The following is a 6000-nucleotide window of genomic DNA, read 5'->3' as shown; positions in this document are numbered from 1 at the left end:
TCTTGTGCTCTTAAAGATTTACGTATTTATCTTTCTAAGGGAATAGGTTTATCAGATGAGGCTGCCAACTGGATCCAACCCCGATAACTATTATACTTTTACTACTATAATAATAGTAACTAACACTTATTAATAACAATGTGTCAGGTGCTGTGCTAAAAGATTAGTTTATATTATCTCAATCTTTAAAACAACTCAGTGAAGAGGCCTAGAGATGTTAACTTACCCCTGTAAGCACTGGAGTAGAAATTTAAATTAAGACAATCTGACTTCAGAGCTCAGACTCTTATTTCAGGAAAACACACACACACACACATTTGCTTTTATAAAAGGTACATACAAACATATCTCTAGTGGCAAGACATTATCTGTTTTCATGTACCCCTAAGAGTTCATGAAGCTGCACAGTAGGAATTACAGTGATTATTAAGCAAATTCACAAATTTAGTAGAACTGAGCAATAGACAGAGGGAAATGGCAGCTCAGAATACAAGCAATGGAACACATTTCCTCTCTTGCTGATATGCAAGTGGAAGAGTGGGTAAAAAACAAGAGCAAAAGCAAATTGTACTATTTGTTTGTTTTTTTTTAACTGAAGAATCACCACCCTGTAGATAATAAGCATTAACAAAATCAGGTCATTGTGTATATATCCTTACATTGGGCATCATTTATATTGATAGAATTAAACTCCGAAAAATAATCCTACATTAGTATCATTATCAATTACTATCATAATCTGCATGATTGTAGCATAGCTTGGCATGCTGTTAGAAATACTCCACAAGAAAGGCTCCTGGGTGGCTGCTCAGTCAGTTAAGCATCAGACTCTTGATTTTGGCTCAGGTCATGATCTTGCAGTTCGTGAATTTGAGCCCCACATCAGGCTCTGTGCTGACAGCCTGGAGCCTGCTTGGGATTCTGTCTCCTCTCTCTGCCCTTCCCCTCCTTGTGCTCTCTCTCTCTCTCCCTCTCTCAAAAATAAACTTTGTTGTTGGTGGTGGTGTTAAAGAAATACTCCACAAGAACCATTACTAAAATAATTGTAAACTATAGACTGGATCAGTCTGGATCCAATTGGTGTGTGAGATAAACCACACACTAATTTGAACAAGTTTAATATAAAGGTTTATTAACTATAATAGGATTGGAGTAATGAGGGATTGTTTAGAAAGAAGAGAACCCTAAACAATACAGGGATACAGCAGACGTACAGATACAAAGAACAGCCACCACCCATGAGGATGAGAGTTCAAGGGAGAACATTCTCAGGGTTGAAATCTGAATCTCGTTAAAGAGTGAAGCCATAGCTCACTGGAGGGCAGAGAAAGTGCTGTGATGTTGACTGGTAGAACTTATGGCAGTCCACCCTCTAGGGTGCCAGGAAAAACTGTTGATGGGGAGTTGTCTCACCATAGGCATTACTACAACACCGCCCCAGGGCATTTTCTGAAAGCTGCTGGGTGCTGGGTGCTACAGGCGCCAGGTAGTAGAGAAGCCACCTGCATTAGAAGACCAGGTGGTGGGAGAAGCTGCGAGCACTGTGGGAGCCTGGCTGTACTGCCAGAAAACTGTACTGTACTGTGGGAGCCCACCAGGACCAGATAGAGATGCCCCTTCCTCCTGAAAGGTCTCTCCAACACAGTTGCCTTCCACTGACAAAACTCAGCATCAGACCAGCTGTCAATGGAAAAATATTCCAATGGCCCATCTTCCTTTTTGCAGGAGCAGTGAAGGGTGGGTTTAGAGCTGAGAGACAATAAATTGATTATTGGCACATAAACATTGTTCTTTCATATCATGAGTGAATGCAAAATACCATATACTGAATACTGTTGGTGATTATTTGATTTCTAAATAATTTTGGTGGAAGGCTTTACCTTAGGAAAAAGGCACTATTTGCTGCTGCTTTGAGTGCTATGTGGATCCTGTTTCAGACCTATCATTCCAAACTATCACCTCCATGCACTAACAGATATGGCCATCGATGTACATTGTGGACCATCTGCCATAGCTTTAATTGTAATCTGCAGTGGCTAGTATTAAACTGCCACAACATGTATCATTTTTTCCCCTTCCTTCCTCCCTCCTTCTAACAAGCAATTTTTGAAAATCTGCAATGGGATACACACTGGTATACATACACAACATAGTAAAAGTCTCTGCCCTCTTTGGGAGCCCAAGTTTTGATGGAAAAAACAACAAAGCAAATAAGTAAAATATATAGAGAATGTTGGTGATAATTAGGGCATGCAGTAAACAAACCGGAAAGGAAGATACAAGTAGTAGGGATGGGGCAATTTTGAATAAGGTGGCCAGATAAGGCTTTACTAAGAGTTAACTCTTGAGCTCAGATCTGATGTTTCTGGGGGAAAAGTGTTACAGGTAGAGAGGGAAAAGCTGGTAATGCAGTGAGGTCTTGATTGTGCATTTTTAAGGAAAAGCAGAGGCCAGTGTGGCTGAAGCAGAGAGAGGAAGAAAGCAGTCAGCAATGAGGCCAGAGAGGTGATAGTGAACATGGGAGGTAGGAGTCAGACTATGTCCAAATAATCTCAATGCTGTCATGGTTAGAATATTCAGTAGTTTAATCTAAGAGTGACTCAACACATTCTCTTGATTTAAAATACTAGGATGTTCTATTGAATTTTCACTGCCAGTTTATCCACTGTAATGCCAATTATATGATCTTTAGTTTTTCATTTCCTCAAGCGACTGGCACCACAAATCTCCACAGACCTTAAACTATCTTATATTCCAAAACGTATAATTTTGTGTCTTGCCAACAGAACCTTTAACCCAGAATTTGACAATAAGTAGTAGATCTTTTAAAACAAATAGCCTTGGGGCACCTGGGTGGCTCAGTCAGTTAAGCCTCTGACTTCAGCTCAGGTCATGATCTTGCACTCTGAGTTCAAGCCCCATGTCGGGCTCTGTGCTGACAGCTCAGAGCCTGGAGCCTGCTTCAGATTCTGTGTCTCCTTCTCTCTCTGCCCCTCTGCCTCTCGTTCTCTCTCTCTCTCAAAAATAAGTAAACCTTAAAAAAAAAATAGCCTCAAATAAAGGTATTAATAGGTGGAAATAGTAAATGTATTATTTTTATTAAATTCTATCAATACCTAGAAATAATAAGGCTACATTATAAATATGGATACAAAATAAGTAGGTCAAAGCATCACTTGAAATGGAAAAGTTTAGCTAGAAGTTATTTTTAAAAGTGTGTCAATGGAAACAAACCATAAGTTTGTTACCTTGAAATGTCAGTATATGGATTTTAAGAACATAAAACTTTAAAATGTTCTTTAAATTTGTAACTACAGAGTGACTAAAGATGTTCAGGATCCTTTGGGTACAAAAATTAATTACTTAGAGTCACCTAGCAAACCAAATACAGTTGACTTTTGAACATGGATTTAAACTACATGGGCCCTCTTACATGCAGATTTTTTTGGCAGTACAATACTATAAATGTATTTTGTCTTTATGATTTTAATAACATTCTTTTCTCCATTGTTAGAATACAGTATATAATTCATATAGCATACAAAATGTGTTAATTGCCTGTTTGTTATCAGTAGGCTTCCAGTCCACAGTAGGCTATTAGTAGTTAAATTTGGGGCAGGGGGCGGGAGTCAAAGCCCTTAATCCTTGTGGTGTTCAAGGAGGATCAATCCATTGTGCTATATTTCTATTATTTTTAAATGTATTGTGGTTTTGCTTATAAAAGTGTTAATATTTAAGACGGGATTCTTAAACTTGCTACATTTGGAATATTTGGAGAAATTACTTTTGAGGGAACTTTATACATTTGAACCATTTGAGTTACTGATAATCACATTGACAAATTCAGAAATTTTCCCCACCATCACTAAAATTATTCGTTAGAATTAAAGTAGGTTCCGTATGTCACAGGCAAAGAAATTTCCAAGTTCTATACCCATACATTTCAATCAGGTTCAAAAGGGAAGAAGGGATGTAAAAGTAAAACTGCAATAACATTTTTTTTTTAATGTTTATTTTTGAGAGAAGGAGCATGAGCAGGGGAGGGGCAGAAAGAGAGGGGGACCGAGCATCTGAAGCAGGCTCTGCGTTGACAACAGCGAGTTCAATGTGGAGCTCAAACCCACCAACAGTGAGATCATGACCTGACCTGAGCCAAAGTCGGAAGCTCAACCAAGTGAGCCACCCAGATGCCCTGCAATAAGAATTTTAAATACTATACTAAATTTTCCCTGAAATCTTTGAGTTAGTATAATGGTCTACATTTTGCCCAAAAGAAACTAAGAAAAATATTTCTTCAATTTTCCAAAAATCTAAATACTTATTGGGTTTTCAATTCAAATTATATGTAATCACAAACTTATATTATTTTTTCAAGTTTATTTATTTTGAGAGAGAAAAAAAGAGAAGCAAAGAGAGAGGGAGAGACAGAATCCCAAGCAGGTTCCATGCAGGGTTCAGTCTCCTGAATTGGGAGATCATGACCAGAACTAAAACCAAGAGTCAGATGCTTGACCAACTGAGCCACCCAGGTGCCCCTCATACACCTATATTAAAGCACAAAGTTTAAAAAAAAAAAAAAAAAGCACAAAGTTAGAGGCACCTAGGTGGCTCAGTTAAATGGCTCTTGATTTCCGCTCAGGTTATGATCTCACAATTTGTGAGATGGAGCCCCATGTCGAGCTCTGCACTGACTGCAAGGAGCCTGCTTGGGATTCAATCTCTCCCTCTCTCTCTGCACTTCCCCAACCCCCGGCCCACGTGTATGTGTGTGTACTCGCACACTCTCTCTCTCTTTCTCAAAATAAATGAACATTAAAACAAAATAAAGCACAAAGTTACCAAGACATTTAAAAAATATTAAACTCAAATAGAGTTTTATCATATGTTCTAGTATCTTTGTTTTACTCATCTTTTTCAGCTTGCTAGGAAGGCTCTAGATTTCTTTTCAATATTTAAAAGCAGATGATATTTCCTCTTTAAAAGTGGTAGAAAAGTCTATTTTAAAATAGAAGCAAAAACTGCTTGAAACATTTTTCCTCTCCTCAAAACAGACCTATATTTGGTATACATTTTATTTACTTATAATATGTGAGATAGAGGATCATAATGAAACAATTTCCTTTTTATAAACAGGTCTGACAGAAAGACATATCCATGGGAAGCATAAGAAATACATTTGTGTGTATGACATACAGATGACACACAATTGCCTTATACAGTACTCCTAATTTAAAAGACTGAATTACATTCACTGACCTATTCGAAAAACAGCAAACTTCTATCATTTAAAACAAGACAATACTGAGGAGCACCTGGGTGGCTCAATCAGTGAAGCCTCCAACTCTTGATTTTGGCTCAAGTCGTAATCTCGCACTTCGTGGGATCAAGACCAGTGTCAGACTCTGTGCTGTCAGTGTGGAGTCTGCTTGGGGTTTTCTCTCCCATTCTCTCCCTCCTCAGCTCTCACGCACATGTGTGCACTCTCTCTCTCTCTCTCTCTCTCTCTCTCTCAAAATAAATTAACATTTAAAAAAGTATTGATGTTCAAAGCACTTCTGTAAATGATACAGAAAATATGCATTTGCACCATAACCAGATAACTATAGGCAACAACTAAGCACACAAACCAGAGGCATAAATAATATACTATCCATTATGAACAAGTTCTAGTCAAGGCTTCACAACATTTAATGGCTGAAAACTAAGGAACACCTAGCAAAAGAAAATGTATTTAAATAAATGCTTTCATGTGAAAAGAAAAGGTTCACTTAGCAAACCCTCAGCAATACTGACCATAAAGACAACATTACAGATCAGTCTCATACTTCAGGAGGATTCTGTCTCCTTGGCCTGCCTCAAAGAGCTCACTGTAAGTTGATTACATTTATGCTGCTTCTCAACAGAAGCAAAGTTCATAGCTTTGCATGTAATGGCATCTTGCCAGGCTACAAGCAATCTCAAAACATAATTTGTATTTATCATTTCTACTCTTTGATCATG

The sequence above is a fragment of the Panthera leo genome, chromosome C1, assembly GCF_018350215.1.
Source record: "Panthera leo isolate Ple1 chromosome C1, P.leo_Ple1_pat1.1, whole genome shotgun sequence".
Lineage (NCBI taxonomy): Eukaryota > Metazoa > Chordata > Mammalia > Carnivora > Felidae > Panthera > Panthera leo.
This window is presented reverse-complemented; position numbering follows the sequence as displayed.